Raw genomic sequence first — 21,973 nt, 5'->3', positions numbered from 1 at the left:
CCTGTGATCTATGGAGTCTTTTGATCGCAGATATAAACACAGAGAGATGCTGGAGCTCTCAAGAGCTCTGCAGCACTGCTCATCATTGTTTCTCCAAAGTAGAATAAGTTTAACTGCAGGACGAAAAGTTTCTCTGCATGAATCCTGTAAAGTCTTTGAAATAATCTGCAACATATATATAATGACAGTATACTGTGTATGTTTCTAATGAGAAATGAGTCGGCCATTTTCCTGGACTTTCTCACTCTTCAACAATAATCCAAAAGACAATGTTCAGACCACATGACTGAAGGGTATAGGAAGCCCCTCAGACCGTCTGCTGTAGGTCGAGCCGGCTGAACATTAGGACAGGAAACCAAACAGTGAGTGTGTTAACAGTATGGAGGACTGATACATCACACCTCGGCCGCAGCATGTCCAAACACAGACAGACAGCGACTCTGTTTACGTCCAGAGGGCTCAAACAGAGAGTGGACACTTGAGATGTGCTGCTTTGTTTTATTATATAACCTCCTGCCGGGCTCAGAGAAAAGAAGCCTGAATGAACAGTTTTCCACAACAGTGTCACACTCGATCAGATAAATGTTCGAGGTGAGAAGGAAGCGAGCAGTCGTTTCCTCACTAGAAGCTTTAGAAACGTATCATTTAGGGTGGGTTCACACTGGAGACCCGAGCCCGGATCTGAGAACGCTAGACCCCAAAGTCCAGTTAATGTACTCTGTACTCAGATACTGTACCCGAGTCCGCTTCAAGAGTTGGTCTCAGACACGATTCATATGTACTTGAGATGTGAACTCATCCCTGCTAAAACAAGGAAGTGGACCGATGTATGGACGTCATTCTAAAGGGCGCCTGTCACTTCAAAAACAGTCGTATCCAGGCAGCACGCCGCCGTTTCATCCTCCAGTAGTTGTGGAAGCAGGAAGAGGGTCGTTGTTGGCGTCTCAGAAATCACAAAAACATCCACAGTAAGCAGGACGGACTCAGTCAGCGAGTGGTTGCCATGGTTACTTCTTCTTCTTTCTGCTTCTTGGGCGGATTTGCAAACCGACTATGTGCATACTGCGACCTGCTGTATCGTGCCTAATGTGAAAACACCCTGCAAGAGTTTGTTTTGCATCTCTTGTTTGACCACGATTCAGCCGCCCTGCAACACTGGAGCTGTTACAGTCTGCCTCAGTGAAAACAAAGTGATCCACACACCCACCGCCTGATATTCAGCCAGCAGGCACAGATGAGGCCGAGATGAAGTGATGACAAAGTGTTTCATTTGCATCTTCTGCTTCTTAAGATTTCAGATCACACACACACGTTACCTAAAGAGTAAACAAACTCCAGCAACATTAACATGGAGGTATGACGGTATGAGATTATTTTTATGTGCAGAACAACAATGAAGATGTCATGATGTGCAGCAGGTCTGTTACATAACCTCTTAAAACTCTCAGAAAGAACACGAGAAGAAGTCCGGGCAAAGCATTCAATCAGGATTCAGCAAATGTAAATAAATCCAATACTAGAGATCTCAACTGAGTTCGAAGAAAATACCAAATCGGGCAATAAATCGGGCTGCACCATCACAATTGAAGACATTTTTAATTATGCCAAATAACACTAACACCTCTAACACTAACATGTGTCCCTAGTCCGTCTACAAACCCCCCAATGATGACAAAAGTCCATCCTCTCCGTCTTCTGCCTGCTCCACTTTTCAGAAAACGTGTGCTCAAACAGGCCGTTTGGAGATGTTCCCTTCATGACATCACAAAGGGCAGTAGCCCCTCCCCCAGGTGGGTGACACTCCCACAGCTAGGTGTTTGTTCTCCCCTCTGAGTCTGCTTTCTCACCGTAAACAATAGAACATGGAGCGAGAAAGACCGAGTACACCCAAGCCCTTCCAGAGAGGGGGCGTGGTCAGACACAGCTCATTTACATATTTAAAGGTACAGACACAGAAACAGCCTGTTCTGAGCAGGGCTGAAATAGAGGGGTTTATAGACATGATCAAATACAGGATCAGAGTGGATTTAGAACAAGAAACTTCACACACATGTTTTGAGGAGCTCTGAGACTTATTTACACTGAAGAAGAGGAGGAGGATATGTGACCTTTAAGAAATGAAGTTTAAAGCAACATCAACACTACTTACTCTGAAGACAGTACATGGGAGATCAATTACACCTCCCTGACGCTCGGACTGAAGGAGAAATGCCACAGGGATGTAAATATGGCGGCTTGAAACAGCAGTCTGAATGAGGCTAATGCTTCTTTATTCCCTTTGTCGTGATGGGTTGGATGTTGTGTTTTGAAGGGTTTAAAATCATTTGAATCCTCGTAATCGTCACAAACAGAATCTTCATAACGGGAGCTTTAAGGCTTTTTGTTCATACGCTTTTAAAAACCTCAGATAAGAGAAGTTATACAGCATGTCTGTGTTTTTTTGTTTGTTTGTTTTAAAGACGAATCAGATCGTATTTATCAGCGCAGTCGTGTGACGTTCTAGCAACAAACTGAGATAAGATTATCAGCCATCAGGTTTCTCTTATCATCGCTCTGGGTCAAAGTCTGCGGTCCAGGAAAGTGCAAGTCTTTACTTTTACATTTACTGATGATGCAAACATGGAGTATCAATTATACGTATTTAGCCATAGGATGACTGTTGTTGCAGCCATACTTCAGAAAGAGAAAAACAGGCAAAATGAAAAATAAGAGACTTCTTTTAATCTTCACTGACAAATACAAAACAGTGTTTTTTTTCCTGCCAGGGTTGAACACAGACTAAGGTAACACAGAGTACAACCTGACAACCCAACACACAACAAACAAACAGAAAAGCCTGGAATCCTTGCAACCTTTCGCCTTCATCCTCCTGGCTCTGTGGATACACCACAACAGAAATGTGATCCAATGAAAACTGTGCAGGGAGCCAAAGCTGCACAGTAAGATCAGATTTTTTTGATTTTTTTTTTATGGACTAAGCTCGGCCATCAATACCAGCCAATTTAGAGAAGATCATGTTGTAATCAGTGATCCCATACTTCCTGCTTCAAGTGTATCAGATTTTAGAAGATGTTATCAGGGGGGAGAGGAGATGAACTTCTGCCCATCCAGAACATCTGCAGTGACTTTAAAAGTGGGTGTGAGCCCTTTAAATGCCTGTTTGATTACATGTAAAGCTCTCAGTGAGCCGTTAGCTCTGTGTGTGTGTGTGAGTGTGTGTGTACAGCAGGGAGCAAACACACACTGCAGTTCTTGGCAGCAGCTTCTGCCCTTTCACCTAGCATACCTCCCTCCCTGATCGCCCGCAGCACAGACACGCAGAGAGAGAGAGAGCTCCCGAGAGCAGCATCAAACCTGACCTCCCCCCCCCCTCCTCTTTTCCACCCTCACACACAGTGGACACTACCAACAGTGTTGTGTTGTGAAAGCAGAGATCAGACAGAAAACAGGTGAGACACACACACACACACACACACACACACACACACACACACACACACACACACACACACACACACACACACACACACACACACACACACACACACACACACACACACACACACACACACACACACACACACACACACACACACACACACACACACACACACACACACACACAGCGCTTTTATTTTGACGTAAATTAAGGCGCTTCTGGTATAGATAGAAGGTTAGGAAATTAACTCAACCACAGAAACAGGAAGTGGTTAGGGATCAGTCATCCTTCATCAGGGTCATGACCGTCACGGGCTCACGTCATGACCCTGATGAAGTCAGCCATCATGACCCTGATGAAGTCAGCCATCATGACCCTGATGAAATCCACCAGCTGAAATGCGTCGGACTAATAAAGTTAATAAAGTTGCTCTTCATACTACAAGTGTTGCTGCAGCTTTTTGACCTCTTCAAGTCTTTCACTCTTCATGCACTGTGGTAGTTGGTGAGGTTGTGCCAGAAAATCCCGCTCTGCAAGCACGCTCCTGAACTCTGAATTGCACAAATACATTGGCACCATTTAAGTATTTTCCGACCCTGTGACTGTAAGCGTACCATCACTGCTCCCTCTCTTCTTGCAGCAGGTTATAATATGACGATGCTGCTGCACTTTGAGATATTTAAGATCACTCAAAAAGACAGGGAGTGTATTGTCTGAAAACACAATACATTACACAGATGACTAATAGACTCAACCTGCAATACTTTGGCGAGCTAAGTAGCAAACAGTGAATCATTGACACATCCTGTAGTTACAGAGCAACACCGTTATTTATTTGGAGTCATGTTTTATTGCCTGTATGTATATCCAAGTCCAATGTTCACCCAGCTCCCGAGGGTGATATCAGAGTGGCACGGGGGGGGGGGGGGGGGGGGGGGGGTGTTTCAGCAGGTTAAGGGTTCTGGTTTCTGTTTGTAGTCCAAGCTGTAATGACCAAACTACATCTGTGTGTGGACAACAGAAACCAGGCAGAATTGCTCATTGCATTTAAAGAGACACACACACCAAAACGGAGCGTTCTGAGAGAGCTGGTTTATACAGGGTCACAAACCTCCTCTGGTGCTTGATTCATGTTATATTTTGACTAAAGCACAGCACAGATGTTTCATTTAGACTACAGGGGGACTGTTTGAAAAGATGGAAAAAGGGGGTATAATATGTCCTCTTTAATATATTAACAAATGCATCCCTGCTAAGAGTTGCATGCATTGTTGTGTGACCCGTGTGGGGGGTTCCACGTTCATTTGTATACGAGTGTATCATCCACATATCGGGGCAATAAGAGATGGAAATCAGCCTACAGCTATAACCTGGCATCTTTACATGTTTTTTTTGGGCCATTTTAGACAGGACAGCTAAAGAGAGAGAGGAAATGTCTGGAGGACAGAGTGGGGGATGACATGCAGAAACAGGTCGAGGTCGGATTCTAACCCAAGGTCCCTAAGACGAGGACTGTAGGCTCTGCACATGGAGGCGTTCGAGATAACCGCTACTATGCTAGGCTATCCGACGCCCTAACTGTCACTTTTTTAAATATGCAAATACAGGAAGTAAAGTAAACATTCAGTCCTGCTGTCGCCCTTCAACGACTCTTCCATTTGAGAGTCAGACACTGAGTCTGCAATTTTCCTGGACTATTACCTTGACTATTTCTCTACTAAAACTGTGCAATCTGTTGAAAACTGGACAATATTTATACATCAAAAGTGCAATCTATACATGAACCGTGCAATATCTACGCTGTTAATCCATCAGTGTGTATTCTACTTTATTATTGCTTTCACTTGGTACTTATGCTTATTATATTGTTATACTATTTTTATTTTATATTGTGAAACTTATCTGTACTTCCTACGGATTTTTGGTGTTATAAGCAACTGTAGCAAACAAATTTCCCCCTGGGATTAATAAAGTATTTCTGATTCAAACTCCACCACACATGAAAGACAAAATGTCTATACTGGCACACACACACACACACACACACACACACACACACACACACACACACACACACACACACACACACACACACACACACACACACACACACACACACACACACACACACACACACACACACACACACACACACACACACACAGTAAAGTATAATTACAGCTACTCAAACAAACAGAGAAACAAAGGAGCAGGAAGAGTTGTATATCCTACGCGGGCAAATGCAACGATGAAAGAGCAGAAAAAAATAATAAAACTGCCACTCGGGTCACCGCCCCAGAGGTCGAGTCATAAATACTGCAAGAGCCAAAGCCAAGGCAAACTCTGAGATATTCACATGTGGTCTCAAATACGAGACCACGAGGCCTCGACTGTGAAAAAAAACAACACAAGTGGAAGCACATTAAGGGCAATCATTTACCCTGCTGCTTTCATCAGCCATGCATTGATTATAATATCGTATACGTCCATGAATGGAAAGGTTTTGCATCCCAAAAGGTGAAGAGGCTGTGTCATGATCTCCAACATGAAAAAATAAATGTAAAGCTTTTTGTTTGAAGGAGCAAACGGATTCACACCGCAGGATGTTAATTCTCTTAGAAGGATTGTGAGGAAGTGTTGTTTTTCTCATCACACTCGGGTTGATGAAAGAGACCTTTAAGCGGGAACAAAGTGTGTTTTTTTTTTGTCTTTCAAGCTTTGGTTGCTAAGACACGACGAGAGTAAAACAGGAAGAGAGAGAAGTCCATACGTACAGCTAACTGCTGCTGCCCCTTTGTCTCACTCGCCCCCTCCCTCTCTTTGTTTCTCCGTCATATCCTTTTCTAGACAACAGCTGAAGGTTTGTTTCATCATATCATCGCTTTCACAATTTAAAAACATCTGCGACTCAGCTGAAGAACTACGGGGAAACTTCTCCCAAAAAATTCACTTCAAACTCAAAAAGTGTGTACGACAGAGGATTAGGGCCACGTTAAAAAAAAAGAAAAATTACATTTCGAGATTAAAGTCGTAAATTTATGAGTTTAATCTCGTAAATTAACAAATTTGAGACCAGCCTACGTGAAAATGATGAAAGTAGAAGTCTTAAAGTCTTTAAAGAATAAAAGAATAAAGTGGTTATTTTAGTCTACATCAGAAGAGCAGCAGCATCCTGTTCTCAAATGACAAACATGGAGCATCTTGTCCTAACTTTTTCACTAATAAGAAATTTACGACTTTAATCTCGTAAATTTATGACTTTAATCTCGTAAATTTACGACTTTAATCTCGTGAATTTACGACTTTAATCTTGAAATAAAAAAATAAAACAATTTTAACGTGGCCCTAATCCTCCGTCGTAAGTGTGTTTTCATGTCATCAATGAAGCTTTAACTCTCCATCCATTGTTTTCCAATCCTAACTGAAAAAGCATAACTTGGTAAGGTGGTAGACTTCAGATGTTTTTAAGTCGACAGTCATGTTATAATAGTCGAGTCGATGTTGACTAGTCGCTGATGATGTCATCAATAAAACCACAGGAGAAGGGAATGCTTTGCATACAGCTAAAATATTTAATTGCATAAGGTAATACGTATACTGCTGAAAGTAGACCGTTTACATGTAAAGAAACAACAGCTGTTAAGTATCCAACAAAACATGGCGTTTTTTCCAACTCACGGTCATAGACGTGTTCAATCACAGTGTTCGATTTTCTAACCTGATAAGCTATTAGTCGACATCAGGCGTAAAGCGTCATCACACATCTGTAAAGTCAACTCGACAACAAGTCTGTGCAACCCCGAAGTGTAGAGCTGCTGTCCTTTGAGAAGAGCGCGTTTAGTCAACTAAACAGTTCAAACTTCATCACCTCCAAGTCGCTACAACAGTTACCAGTCAGTGATGCTAAGTCGCCCGCTACCAGCTGGGTCTGTAGCCATAGGCTGGTAGTAGCTCCGGTTAGCGGTTCTGCTCTCCTCACTCTACTAACAGGATGTAAACAAGCACAGGGGAACACAAGGCATCTCGTAGGAGCAGCGCACTTTGGCAATCTTTTGATCTAGAAAATGGAGGTGAAATTGTCTGCAGGCTGTCTTAAATTAAACTTGCACATCAACCAGAGCAATGTGTAACAACATTCAACACGAGCATGAGGACGTTAAGCTGCAGGATGGATCGGCGGTGCTAGCACGTCAGCCACACTCAGGAAACAAAATTACAAAATTTACCAGCCAAATGGTTTATAAAATTGTGCTAAATTTGTGACTGTTTTCTGATTGTTTTCTTTCCTGTAGACTTTTGGGTGAAACAGAATTGCTCTCAGGTTGGTCATTTTCTAAAAACGAGCATGATTTTGAAAGTAGCTTTCCCTCAGTGCTCCGTCTGCACCCAGCCCCTCCCCTCTGTGCTCCCTCTAAAGCCACGCCCCCTCACTTACATCCAGAAGTGGACCTCAGCTCATCTCTGTCATTGTGTAGAAACTACGTCGTCTCATGTCTCATTCAGCGGTCAGTAAACTCTCAGTTTAAACTCCTAAAGTCATCGGTGACGCTCTTTGAGTGTGAGCTAGAGCACGCAAGAGGTAGAGAGCGAGCAGGGAGACAGGGAGGCGTCTGATTGGTTCATCAGATTGGTACCTCGTGGCAGACATTGGTCAACGTTTTTACAGACTTACAAACTGATACAGATGATGGATTTACTTTGATCCTTTTTCAGAGAACATGAGTTATTCATTTCTGTCAGCACCTAAAGACAATTTACACCAGAATCTTAAAAAGTGTTTCTGGAGGAAATGACCAACCCTGCCTTTAAGTTTGGGTTTAACAGACTAGGAAGTGAGTCAGCTGGGAACATCCCATCAGTAGTTGTCATCATGTCTGTGTTTTTTATTCTCCCGTCTCACCACCTCAGCATGTGGAGACACTTAAAGCTTGGCAGGCCTCGTCATGGTTGCTAAGACATTACTGGACGATCACCGCTTGGGAGTGAAGAGTGTAAGCAAGAGGATCAACTGGCAGAACTTGGAATTCATAAGAGGAGGGAAAATTGTTGCAATTTCAGTAAACATTATTCCGAGCCCCTTAAACAAACAGAAGCAGTGTTTACATACGTCCTGCGATGCTTACATGAGTGAACTCTGTGCCGTGACCTCCAGAGATGGAGTCTTTTTCTCAGGGTCGTCTGCAGCAGAACAAACTTTTTCTTCGGGCTCGACCTCGTCACCCAACATCTGTCTGCTTCAACTCTCCCCCGGATTCCAGCCCAGGCCTGGATCTCTCGTCTCTCTGCACTCTGAGGATCTTTGTGTTTACTCCCGAGACAAACAGCACACACATTAGAGGTGACACGTCTGTGTGTGTGATCTTAACTTTACACGTTTACAGTCAAAGAGGCGCTGCTCGTTATAAATCTCATAACGCTGACTCTGTCCCTTCTGGAGTTATTTGAGTATTTGACCTGTGTGTGTTTTCTCTCACGGGGGAATTCAGCTTCCTGTTGACATCATCTCAAGTTAAGAAAACACAAATTCTTCCCTCGGCCAGTTCGGTCAAATTGACCATTTTAAGAAGTCTTCAGGATGTCATGACTTGAAGCATTGGCTCTTACTTCCTTTCAGAGAGAAATGTGTTTTTACTGCATACAAGCTGAGCCACTTGAAGTACGGATGCATGTGTTTGATTTAATCTAGAGCAGCAGGGAGACTTTGGAGCCTGAGATCAGCTGATGACAGTATGGTCATGAACAGTCTCTAACACGTCTGCCTTTAAAATCTGAATATAAGAAGAGGTCAAGTCTTAAAGTGCTGAAAACTTGCAGAGTTAAAATTCAACTTCATATCTATCCTGAAGGAAATTAAATCTGCAGCGATCATCAGGACGGTTACATAAAAGACGCATCAGAAAGACAACGACTCAGGGTGCCAAGAAATTAGAATTTTTAACTTGTTAAAGTAACGGTTAAGGTTGGGGGACGCTTACATTTTGTAGACATGGATACTCTTATCAAGACTCATGAAGTGTCCAATTATTTCTCAATACCACTGTCGATACTTTCCCATTTTTTTTAACAGAAAGAAAAGACAACAATATCTTTTTAACAGCTGATGTGAAAAACAAAGATGGCTCACTCCTGCCATACTTTATCGCCGGACACCTTCCCCTACACCATCAGACTCTGTCGTCCCCACCTCCGTCCTCATTCATGCACGGTCTGCTCCGACCTCCACCTCAACAGCAAGGGAACGTGGACAACAGGAAAGCGAGGAATACAAAGGAGAAATCTTTCCTGCATATTATCCCATCTGCCCTTTTGAAAAAGCATCACAAGATAACTGTTGTTATTATATATTATACAAATAATGATTGATTGATCGAGCCCGTACCAAACTGTCTCTGATTAAACAATGAATCATAAACTCGCTCTGAGCAGCGATTAGTGATAATTAGTGCCAAACTACAACAAATGAAAAGGAGCTTCATTCTGCAAGTCAAAGTTTTCCAAATTCAGTTTCAGACAGAAGAATCTTTTATTAATGCACCTTGCAGAGATATCTCCAGGAAAGAGTTAAAGGTCTTCTCTCCTTCCAACATCTCTCACTATTTACTGAAGGTGTTGTAATGACAGTGTGCAGAACTAACAGTTCAAGACGTTTGAAATGGGATTTTTTTGGGGGGGTCGATATCGATATTAGGGAGAGAAAAAACCCAAATACCGATATATCGGCCGATATCTTTCTTAGATCTTTTTTTGACCTCTGATTCAAACCACTTCAGTTTAGACTGGAGTAACCAACCAACCACACACTTTTCTTTTTCCAGAAGATCTTAAAAGGGTTCAACATAAAATGTGTTTAGGGGGCGCCAATGGTTGAGTGGTTAGTTTGTATTCCTATGTACAGAGTCTATAGTCCTCGAAGCCTTGGTTCAAATCCGACCTGTGGCTCCTTTCCGAGTTCCTGAGTGTCATTGTTCACTCTCTCTCTCGCCCTAATTTCCGCCTCTATCCACAGTCCTCTCTCTCCACTGAAGGCACAAAAAGCCCCAAAAGGAAATCTTTAAAAAGGTTTTTTTGCAGAATTGAATATCTCACAGATTCAACACAAGACTGTGATTCATCATCACTACATGTTTTGTCTCCTTTACACACTTAAATGAATGTGTTTTATTTACTCTCTGCTCAAAGTCATCCAAGTTTAAAAGACAAAATAACTAAAAGGAGTGATACACATGCAAGTTCACGACACGTTCATCAAAGTATTTACAGGAACCTCTCCATTCCCCTCGTTACCTAACCCGACCAGCAGCTGTCCGAGTCTCTTACCTTGCACCCCCCTGATGAAGAACACCGACATGAAGGTAAATTCCGACCCAGAGACATTTTCTAACTCTGCTCCCGTGTCACTTTGAACGCTCCGTCATTGCACACTGCGTTGATTTTTAAAAGTGCACGCACACAAAGGGCAGGAACGACGAGGAGTCAAAAATCAAACCCTGGGACTGACTCGGCCCACCGCAGGAGTGAGAAAGAGTCTTAACCAGATTGTGTTAATCCTCTTAGCTACAAAGCATAACCTAACACAGTGTGTGACCCTGACAGGCTGCCTGCTTAAATAAACGTCTGCTTATGTAGGGGCGCGCCACAGGAGCAGACCCGACATGCAGGGAGAGTTAAATATTGTCAAACTGAAGCAAATATTGATACTCAAAAAGCTGGCATCGCTGCAACATGTGACAAGGCAGCCTCTCCAGCTTTAGGACACAGAACAAACTGAAGGATTACCTCAGGTGGTTTAAAGGAGATAAGACTGTTAACAACTCATTATGATCATTTTCTAACCTAATGCAACATTTTGAAGTTGAATCATGAAACACAATGTTCTGTAAAAGGTGGACAATTTAACTCTTCCATGCAGCCTAATCTGAAATAATCATGTGGTGGAATTTTGTTATTTTTATTTTTTTAAGTTTTTATTTATTTACATATATTTCAAAGGCTTAATATTTGATTTTTCACACTTAAATGTAGAAATCAAGTCTATCCTCTGAAAATAACTCTGTGAGTCATGACTGTCTACAATGGGTGTAACACCCGAGTCCCACTGTCTGTGATGTTTTCAGAGTTTTCAGAGTCCTAACTTTAGTTTGTTTACATCGCCCGGACGGCCGGCTGACTCCTCCCCTCGTGTATAAAAGTTGTTTAATTGAGGGACTAGAGAAAAGAAGAATAACATACTGTACTCACTGCTTAACTGTGTTTCTAGATCACGCTCATTTCAGGTTAATTTACATGCAGTGTGAAGATACCAGCAGAATAAAGATCACTAGCATTAGCATGCTAACACAACAATGCAGCGAGTTGTTTTGGTTTCATGCTGGAGCTCAAGGGCGACATCAGCTGGATCAAAAAATTGCATAAAAAGCCTTTAATCATCCTGCTTTATTCCTGTATTTAATTTAACTTAATTATAATTTCTGTTTGTCTTGCATTGATAGTGTTTCCCTTGTTGGGTATTGTTCTATGTCATTTATTGTCTGGTATTGTACTGTTGTAAAAGATTTGAAAACAATAAAAATGTTGGTCATAAAGAAGTTGAATCATAAAAGTTCCCATCAGGATCGAATGACATCATCGCGTGCCATGTGACTCATTGTTTTCATACATTAAGCTCGACGATGCTGCTCCACCCAAACAAACAAGCACAGTCATCCAGAGACGCTGCCTTCAGGCTGTAGATTCTTGTCTATTCCTGTCCTCGTAAAATACTCTTCATGTCTCATAATAGATCTTTAATTTGGATCGTTCACACACAGCTCCGAGGTCTAACCAGCTGATGAATGTGTAGCTCCACAGACTCGAGGCGAAGCGCTCCATCCATGAATTAATAAAACAATGAACCGTTTCCTGACTCTGGCGTGGTGGACTCAATCATTATGTTAGCTGTTCCCATACATTGCATAACAAGAGCCAACAAAAGCCAAGATCACCGACCATGTTTGACCCTTTAAGTGTTTACAGCAATCTGTAAGGCAAAGGTAACAGTGTTCTTTGTCTTTACAGAACCAATGCAGATCAGCGTCCACAGTGTGTTGTCGAGCTTTTCAGCTGACATGGTTCAACTTTTAGAGCATTGCTGCGCTCTTAAATTTCACTAATCCTTCACCAACCAATCAAAACGAGGGTCGGGACTTCAGTAATCAACTTTGTCAACAACAATTGAGGAGGACAAAAAACTAATCTGACTTGAGTTTTAGAGGGTACAATTTCCAAAGTCTGAATTCACATTGTGTAACGGAGGAGCCTTAGAGAACAGAGCACAGCGGGAGCTCAACACACGCACGCACGCACGCACGCACGCACGCACGCACGCACACACACACACACACACACAGCGCTGTGCTCCCCTGCTGGCTCTGCCAATCCTGTCTCGCCCCTGTAACGCTTCTGTTACTACTTTCAAAAGGTGGCACAGTGGGGGGATCACTTTGTCCCCACATTGCCGGTCCAAGACTTACACATATAAGGTGGTGAAATGTCACAGAGGTGCAAATATTGCCCCTGGAAAAACGGTAGTCATTTTGTCCTCTGTCCCAAACGCTCAGATAGAAGTTGGGAAAATCGGCTTTTTTGGGTATTCTTCAGCATCAGCCTGGAATCTGTTGCAGAATAATGTCAAAACTCGAAGAGCTGGTGTCCTTAAATGTTTACAAATCTTAATGGTTGTTGGTTGTTAATGATTTTGATGTTCTTATCTAGTTATCTTTAACTTAGTTTTTGGATTGTGAGATAGGGTTGGGGGAGGGAGTCATGTTGTTGCTGTTTGATTAAATGTTGATGTAAAGCACTTTGGGATACATTTGTTGTATGAAAAGTGCTATACAAATAAAGTTTGATTGATTGATTTTAGCTCGACTGCTCGAACTGCTGACCCACAGATTTGACTCCCAGATTTCACTCATGGATGGTTCTCTATTTTAATGTGAAATGTAGAGTTTTGTAAGTTGTACTTTGTCCCTCTTTGTGTCTCCGTCTGTAACTTTGTGTTTTTGCTGCTGCCTGCCTTGGCCAGGTCTCCCTTGAATAAAATAATGGCCCTAACTCTAGTTAAATGTGAACAACAGAGGCCAAGATATGCTCATGGTACCCTGGATGTTGCTTTTCCAATAATGCATCTTGATGAGTGCCCACGTTTTGTCTTTCACACAACAGTTCAATTTACACGAGGGAATGTGAGCAAAGCGGGTAATAAAACATTCAACTACATCTGCAAAGAAACTTTACATTTTTGCTTTGTGTGTATTTCAACTTCGATGTATTATGACCCAAAACGTCACAGCTTCAACCGACAACAAATAAGTGTGTGTGTTTGACCCCACCTCCCACTACTCCTGCTTTCATTGTACCTGCATGGGTAGTGTTTGTTTGTGTGTGTGACGTTGCCCTTTAACTCCAAACCTCCCGCTCTCATCACACACTTTTCGTTCTACACTTGCAGTCCTAAAGCACACGCAGTGGTATTCTTAATGACAACATCATGCAGGGTTTATTTCTCACTCTTTGACAAGCTCCTCCAGAACCACACGATTGTTACATAACTGTCTTCACAGGCTCGATCGTACTCAGGGTGAACCCTGCGTGTGTTGGTAGAGGAGAATCCTGAACACAAACACACGTCCAACAGAGAGAAAAACACATTTAGAGTTTGACTTTTTTTTTTTTGAGTGTGAGAAATTATTCAACCATGTTGGCAAGCTGCAGCCCCAGAACCAATCACTTCCCTCCAAGCGTCCTGATTGATGACAATGACGACACTGTTTGAGTTTAGTGTTTCTCTTTCCTGTGATGCTCTGAAACAAATAAAAGTTCTGTGCTGCTGAGTGGACGGATGGACTACAAGTTCAACCGTCACTGGATGTAACCAAGCGGCATCCTCCGCTGTTGAAAAATGAAGCCAATGCGGAGTGCACAATCCTGCAGTTCAATGAGTGTCCACTAGAGGCTGGCTGCAGGAGCATGGTTAGCAGTGGTTGGAAACCCATTGGACAGTTTCTGTAAGGTTGTTCTCTTTGTGCATGCGGATACTCCGGCTTCCTCCCACAGTCCAGAGACATGCTCGTTAGGTTAACTGGTGACCTGTGATTGGCTGGCGACCAGTCCAGGGTGTAACCCCGCCTCTCACCCTATGGGAGCTAGAATTGGCTCCAGCACCGCCTGTTCGTCAACTGAGCACGCTTCATAATAACATAAAGCATGCATGCGTTGTATTACGAGGTAATCGTGCTTTAAGGCACGGTTAGCCCTGGCCAGTGTGACCACAGGCTGTGCCGGCCAACGTGGGAATGGCGCAGCGGGGGGCCAATCACGCTCGAGTATGGCACGGTACAGATTGCCAGTGTGACTGCGCCTTTAAACAGGAAAAAGCGCTATAGCAATTGGAATCAATCAGAGCTTATAGACCACTGTGATGAACATTTATCTTTAAGGTAAAATAAAACCTGAAGACAGAACTGTGTTTCCCCTGAGAGATCAGACTAAAGGGTTTTGTAGTAAGTTGTCTGAAACGTGTTCATTTAAAACGACATTCCTGACACGGTCCTTTCAATCACGTGCTGAATGAATCCACAGAGAACAAACAAACAAACACGTCCTCCATGTGATAAATGAAGCGCCTTGCTAATCTAAACACAGCAGCTCTAATCTTTAAAAAACCTGTCGAGCCGTTTCAATCCTCCGGTTAATGCAGTTTACGGAGTTGCCAAGTGTCACACATGGTTAGCTCTCGTTTGAAACGAAGTCATTACTCACTGAGGGGAGAGTGCCAAGTTTGTTTTGGAGCAAACGGCTCCACAGGGGGAAGACTTTCATTTCACCACGACCGTTTACTGTTTATCTTTGGACGTGGGATGACTTACAACACTCGCACATGTTTCATTTCTCCTTTTTTTAAAGGAACTCATTATTTTTTCTTTTGGTCCATGAATCTTGTTTGAAACGATTTCACGCCTCCATGCAGTCCTATCATTTCATGTAACACACACCCAAAGGACAAGCGGGCGTATGTTTAGTCCACGTTCTTTGTTTTATTTCAGCCTCACGGGAGACAAATCGAACACTGACTGAAGCTGCCTGCTGGGTAACCGATGAAGACAAATGGATGCCAAATGAACGTGCTAAATTCAGTATAAAGGAGAGAAGATGAAGGAAAGGAAAATATGTTTAAAGACAAACCAGGAGAGAGAGAGAGAGAGGAGCGACATGCAGGAAATGAGCTACAGGTCGGACTTGAGCCCGGGCTGTCCACATGGAGGACTATAGCAGCCGTATATGGGGCGCAAATCGCTAGGCCATCAGCACCCCCCACAGTTATGTTTAATCTTCTGGGAGAGACGACAGAACAGAGAAGGTAGGCGGTTTTAAGGCACACCCCTCACACGGCCGTTTTGGACGCCCCTCGGTTTGCCAGATATGAGAGCAGTTATCAGGTCAACAGGTGTTGCAGCGATGGAAGCGGTCAAGAGAAGTGGTTCAGATAGAAGTGATTGTACCCGACCTAAAAAGCCTCTGCATGTTTCTAATAAGCTCCACGAGCAGAAACGTGCTCAAACTAGGATCAATATTGGAGATGCTTTTGAAAAATGGAGAGAGGTTAGAACACAGAAAGGTTTACAGACCCATGCAGAGCTGGATAAACACTGAAGCTTCAGAGTCCACCACATGGTGACCTGAGTGAGCATCCACTCTAGAGAGGAGGGGGGGGAGACAGCTCTCTACAATGTTTAGAATTTAGACTGCAGTACCCACTTTGACCACTAGGTGTCAGAGTTACATATTGCTCCCTTAAGAGCTACAAACATTTCTGACTGTCTTTGAATCTGATGTTTTCACAGATTATTAATTTTGCATCTCTCCTCTAAAAGATATTCCTTTACAAACGAACCATTGTGACATCCTGGTCCTTAATCACCAAAATGTTTTGCAGTGCATGCCATGCATTTTCCTCTCAACCCAACCCCTGAGAAAGTTGTTCATGTGCTGAAGATAATCCAACGTAATTATCAGGTAACCACCACACACACCCCACACACACACACACACAGGTGATGTCATCATGAAGACTGCAGAGTAAAACCAGGCGTGTGGGAAGAGAGAGAGAAATCCTCTTCAGGATATTTAATCATTATTGTTGTGAAATGTCCTCTGATCTTCACACTTTGAGAACTTCTCATAACGCTCACTTTATGAGTGTGGTTTCAGGCTGAGACTTGGTGCTCATGACAAACCTTTCCTCCTCCTCGTCGGGAAAAAAAAACATTTGTTGTTGCAGCAGTTAAAATGAATGTGACAAACAAAAAGGAAATGTTGGTATTAAAGAACCAGCAGCAGCCGTTCCCACAGCTCTGTTTACACAACATGAGAGGTGGAGAAAGTGTGACACACAGGGTTTATGATTATGAGGGGGGGGGGGGGGGCTGACAGCCTGTGTGTTTTGGCAAGCAGAGTGTGAGACTCATGAACATGATCTGACTTTAACGACTCTTTGTAAAAGTGCTGCATGAAGCTAAAGCGAGTCGAGTTCAAACATGTGAACGACGGGAGGAGCAGAAATCCATCTGATGTGATTTACATGTTTTATGATTAACTCGTCTACACTTTCAGGTGAATCAAGCTGATTGGCAGAAAAACAAATGAGGAACTGCAGCTTCTTTTTTGTCGTGTGTGTAAATGAAGTATCTTTATCTGATTCACTGCAGGTCAAGCACAACGAGCTGTTTGAGGACCTAAACCTGGTCTCTCTGGTCTCTGGGGAGGTGTGTCTATTTTTTCATCTACCTGTATTAACTACAACTCACACGTAAAGGCCTTTGCGCTCTGGCTTTGTTGTTTTTTTTGTGCCTGGATTTGCTGCACATTTTGTCTGAACAGGTTCAATTTTCTGCCTTTTTTTCCCCACAGATTGTAAATATGAAAGGATGAAGCCGAGGATGGGATTAAAAACATTACTGGTGGTTGGTGTGCTGTTGGAGCAGTAGTTAGTGCGCTCGCCCCATGCATGGAGGCTATGATCCTACAAGCGGGCAGCACGGGTTCGAATCCAGCCTGTGGCTCCTTTCCCGCATGTAATTCCCCACTCTCTCTCTCTCCCTGATTTCAAACTCTATCCTCTGTCCTATCTCGTCATTAAATGCACAAAAAGCCCAAAAATAAATCTTTAAAAAAAAAACATTACTGGTGCTGTCAGACATTCAAAACCAATGCTATATTCCACACTGTGCGTCAGTAACTCGTAGAAAACTGGTACCTGACACCTGTGACACATAGGGTTCTTACACTTGCAGAAAACTCCTGAAAATACTCCTGATATTTCCAGGAGGAGCTGCATGTGTGAACGCAAACAGCCGAGTTTTTCACTCAGAGTTTCTCCTGCCAGACTGAGTAATTTTTCTGCAGAAAGTCTGACAGGGAAAGTCTCCAGCTGTGAGGATCATATGTGAACAAGAGGTGAGGAGTCTCCGGAGCAGTCGTCCTGAAATGATCTAGATATTTTCAGGAGTGCGTGTGTGAAAAACGACTTGACAGCTCTATTCACATCATCTGGTTTCAGAACTATTTCTGTTGATTCTTAAAGGCTTTATATGTGATTTTTTGATCCAGCAGATGTCGCCCTTGAGCACCAGCATGAAACCAAAACAACTCGCGCTGCATTGTTGCGTTAGCATGCTAACTAATGAGCGTGATCTAGAAACACAGTTAAGCAGTGAGTACAGTATGTTATTCTTCTTTTCTCTAGTCCCTCAATTAAACAACTTTTATACACGAGGGGAGGAGTCAGCCGGCTGTCCGGGCGATGTAAACAAAGTGAAGATAGGACTCTGAAAACTCTGAAAACATCACAGACAGTGGGACTCGGGTGTTACACCCATTGTAGACAGTCATGACTCACAGAGTTATTTTCAGAGGAGATACTTGATTTCTATTTAAGTGTGAAAAATCACATTTAAAGACTTTATTTAAATCGATTCCTGCTATTATATCTCGCGTGAGTAAGAACAAAGATTACGTGTGGGATAATCCCCCTCCTCTGTCACCGTCCATGAAAGTGGACTGATTTAGTGAAGCTGTCGTAGTAATCTTCTTCTTCCTTCTTGAAACCCAGTACGGGGGGGGGGGGGGGGGGGGGGGCTAAGTCAGGAAGGGTGACGTCATGCGAGTTCTCAGAAGACTCTCAGAAGACTTTCCTTCTTTAACTCCGTGGCAGTAACGCATAGATCAGGAGGTCAGGGTCCCCTGATTAAGCCGATAGTGTTACTCCCCCCCCCCCCCCCCCAGGGCTGACCTGCTTTGTGGTGTTTGAGCTCGGGACTGTGTCCATTCAGCTCAGTGTTACAGGTCATATTACATCTCATCTGCTGTGGGTTCTGTGTGCGGGGGGGGGGATTTAGAAATGACATTTCAAAGAGAGCAGGAGAAAAAGGTCACAGGGTTGATCTATTAATACACGCTTCTCTGGTTTAATTTGATGTTGATGCCAAGTCTGAAACTGGCTTCAACGCCCGGTAGAAGTTTGTTTGATGAGATCTAAGTTTTGGTTCATTTTTCTGTTTAATTTAAAAGCAATTTTCTAGATAATTTCAGGAGCTCTAACCCCTGAAATCCTCCTGGATGTTCATACATGCACCTCACAGCAGGAGACTATCGCTGTCAGGCAGGAGCAGAGGGCGGGGGGGCGGGGGGGCTCCTGAGGCAGGGCATGAGGTAAAAAGAACGACGCAGAGGTGTTGGACGAAGCAGCAGAGTCCGCTGTACAACGCTATAATGAGAATATTTTGTCTTTATATCAACAGAATCTCAATCTGGACTAAAGGAAACATAATGCAGCAGGTTCATTAGAGCACAGAGGTCGTAGAGGTCACTGTGGTCGTGCACCAATCACAGGGAATAAACGTCACCACCCCCTCCCCGCTGAGAAGGAAAGGTCACAGAGAGCTTGAGCTTCACCTGACTGCAGCATGCCCTCTTAGACCCAGACCACAATCCAACAGGTGAAATGTTAAACCAAAGGCTGAGAGTGAAAGCGTCTCAATTCTTCTTATTTGTTGTCGAGATGAAGATCACAATCAGCTGCTGCGTCATGAGTGTGTTTGTGTTTGTGAATATTGTGATGTTGACTCGACGATGTCTGAAGAAGATCTGTGAGATTGAAGCGTTTTTTTTAAATGTAGCTTTATTCACTATATGCCTTATTTCAACAGGTATGTTTGTAACTGATGTTCAACAATGTGTGCAGGGCATTTACTCCAAATTATATGTTTTTGCAGATCATATGACATTACAACCCCAGAGTTCAGTGGTTTACCTTAAAAAAGGTTCACTTTGAGTCAGAAGGAAATAAGAGTCCTCGCTCTGTTAAGCTAACGGACTGTGACAGTGTTACTGAGCCAAACTAAATAAGTGAAGCACCACCAGTGTTGTGCAAACACGACACCAACACCGGGGGGGGGGGGGGGGGGGGGGGGGGGCAACCTACATGCTGGAGAGAGTCTCATAAGACGTGTAAACATCATCACAAAAAGTAAGCAAATTTGTGTTTGGTAGATTTTTTGTATTGTAACGATGCTTCTTGGCACTAAATTGTAGACCGTTGGAAATCCGGTTTTATTTCCCACATTTGTAAGGAGCATGCATTTGTGGGATGAGCAGCAGAGCTTGCCAAATATTCTCTGCCAATGCCAAACAGCTCATCCTGCTGTTGACTCTTCTTCTTCAGACTTCAATCATCCAATCCTCTAAACGACACCAAACGAGAGTCAACAGCAGAATGAGCTGTTTGGCATTGGCAGAGAATATTTGGCAAGTTTTCCATGGGCGCAACCCACATACTCAGCTCTGCTGCTCATCCCACAAAGGCATGTTCCTTACAAATCTGGCACCATTTAAAAAGGGGAAACAGGCTTTCTTACAGGAAGTTCTTCATGCTGTGAATCAGGGTGGATTTATGTTGCGTCTTTGTAATTAACAACACAAGAGTGCGGTCTAGATGAGCTCTTTTTGGAAAAGTGTCTGCAGATAACATCTGTTGTGAATTACAAATAAAGATTGACTGATTGATTGAAATGCAATGAGTCCCGTTTGCATATCTGTAGCTTTCCTAACTTTGATGGCAAAGCTTGTGTCATGCAGAAAAGTCCTGATTTTCAAACCTGTGCCGACGTGCATCCGAGAAAGTGAGAAATGGATAATGTTGCACAAGTTTCTGTTTTTTCCCCCCCTCTAAGATCACACAGTCAGACACGCCTACAGCCTGCAGTCAGACTGATGGTATTATGATGTAGAAAATGTTTACAGGTCAGGTAGGTGCTTGAAAACCTCAGACACACCTTTTGCACAACATCAGTATTGTGTTGAAGCCAGCCAGTCAAACCAGTCTGCAGAAGCGTCTCGTTAAAGAGTTGTATAAATCGAAGAGCTGAGACATGAATTTTTGACTTCCTCTTTTTTCCCCCACATCTGTTTCCTGATTTCAAACCACAAGAACAGTAAGCTCCTCTATAGGAGAGGAGTCTGGGTTGCCCCAGTTTAGGAATATTTCATTCAGAGAGGTAAACATTCAGTATTCAGGAAATATCAGCTGCCTAGATTTAAAGATCCTAGAAGGTTCATAAGCAGCGTTTACAGATGTGATGATGGCGGAACAGTCGGTAAAGGGAATGCAACGTCCTCACAATATTACCCTCGATACTTTTCAGAGATGGGACAGTATCGGGTCTGATATTGACGTTATTTACATATCGGATTGACTGCCCCAATCCGCGTCACCGATCAAGACTCATCGTTGGGCACTTTCATGATCCTCGGCTTGCACAGTCCAACTTTGAAGACATTCAGACTGAATTGTAAGATTTGGCTTCAAATCATCATCAAGAACGTTCAGACGATGATCAACAGTACAACTCTTTAACTTCAGCTTGAAAGATTTAACCCTCAGGCGCACTGGATTTAATTGCGACACATAGCACCAGATGTCCAAAAAGTGGACACGGGGTCACAAGTGTTGCATATTTATTTATATATATATATATATATATATATATATATATATATATAAATAAAACTGAAATTGTTCAAATTATTTTAAAAAAAATAGTAAAAATACCCACCTGTGTGAAAAGTGAAAGCAATAGCATCAAAAATGACCAAACTATTAGTAAAATAAGTTTTGAAGTGTCCACAAAATTGACACAGGTAACCAGAGGGTTAATTTGAAAACCTGACAGTTGCTGCTGCTTCCTGTTTGTACTTGAAGCCAAGATAGGTTTACTTCAGCTATGTGTAGCCTTACACATAATACCAACAACAACAACATTCAAATCAGAGTCTGTACATATGTAATCAGAATTGGGTTGGAACTGAAATAAAGTGGATCATGCATCTCTAATACTTTTTCTTTCTCCTTAATAAAACAAAAAAAAGGAATCCTTTGCACAAACATGATTCCCTCCCTTCTGCTTGCCAGAGACGCCCGTCAATGCAACAAAGATTTTT

The 21,973-nt window shown here is 42.9% G+C and overlaps 1 protein-coding gene and 1 long non-coding RNA gene across 6 annotated transcripts in view; one reads left to right on the top strand and one right to left on the bottom strand.

Moving 5' to 3' along the window:
• Positions 1 to 21,973, bottom strand: part of mast4 (microtubule associated serine/threonine kinase family member 4) — a 129,383-nt gene that overhangs the window by 105,127 nt on the left and 2,283 nt on the right. The window lies entirely within an intron of this gene.
• On the top strand, positions 16,183 to 19,937 carry LOC114921301 (uncharacterized). Of its 3 annotated transcripts, XR_010668971.1 has the most exons (4): positions 16,183 to 16,492; positions 17,185 to 17,241; positions 17,387 to 17,550; positions 19,276 to 19,937. It is a non-coding gene; the product is annotated as an uncharacterized lncRNA (long non-coding RNA). The 3 variants fall into 3 exon arrangements; XR_010668969.1 differs by lacking the exon at positions 19,276 to 19,937 and having other exon boundaries at positions 17,387 to 18,599; XR_010668970.1 differs by lacking the exons at positions 16,183 to 16,492; positions 19,276 to 19,937 and adding an exon at positions 16,923 to 17,089 and having other exon boundaries at positions 17,387 to 18,599.

Source organism: Labrus bergylta, chromosome 17, assembly GCF_963930695.1.
Source record: "Labrus bergylta chromosome 17, fLabBer1.1, whole genome shotgun sequence".
NCBI lineage: Eukaryota > Metazoa > Chordata > Actinopteri > Labriformes > Labridae > Labrus > Labrus bergylta.
Note: the sequence above shows the minus strand (reverse complement) of the source record. Positions and strands in the feature narration are given on the sequence as shown.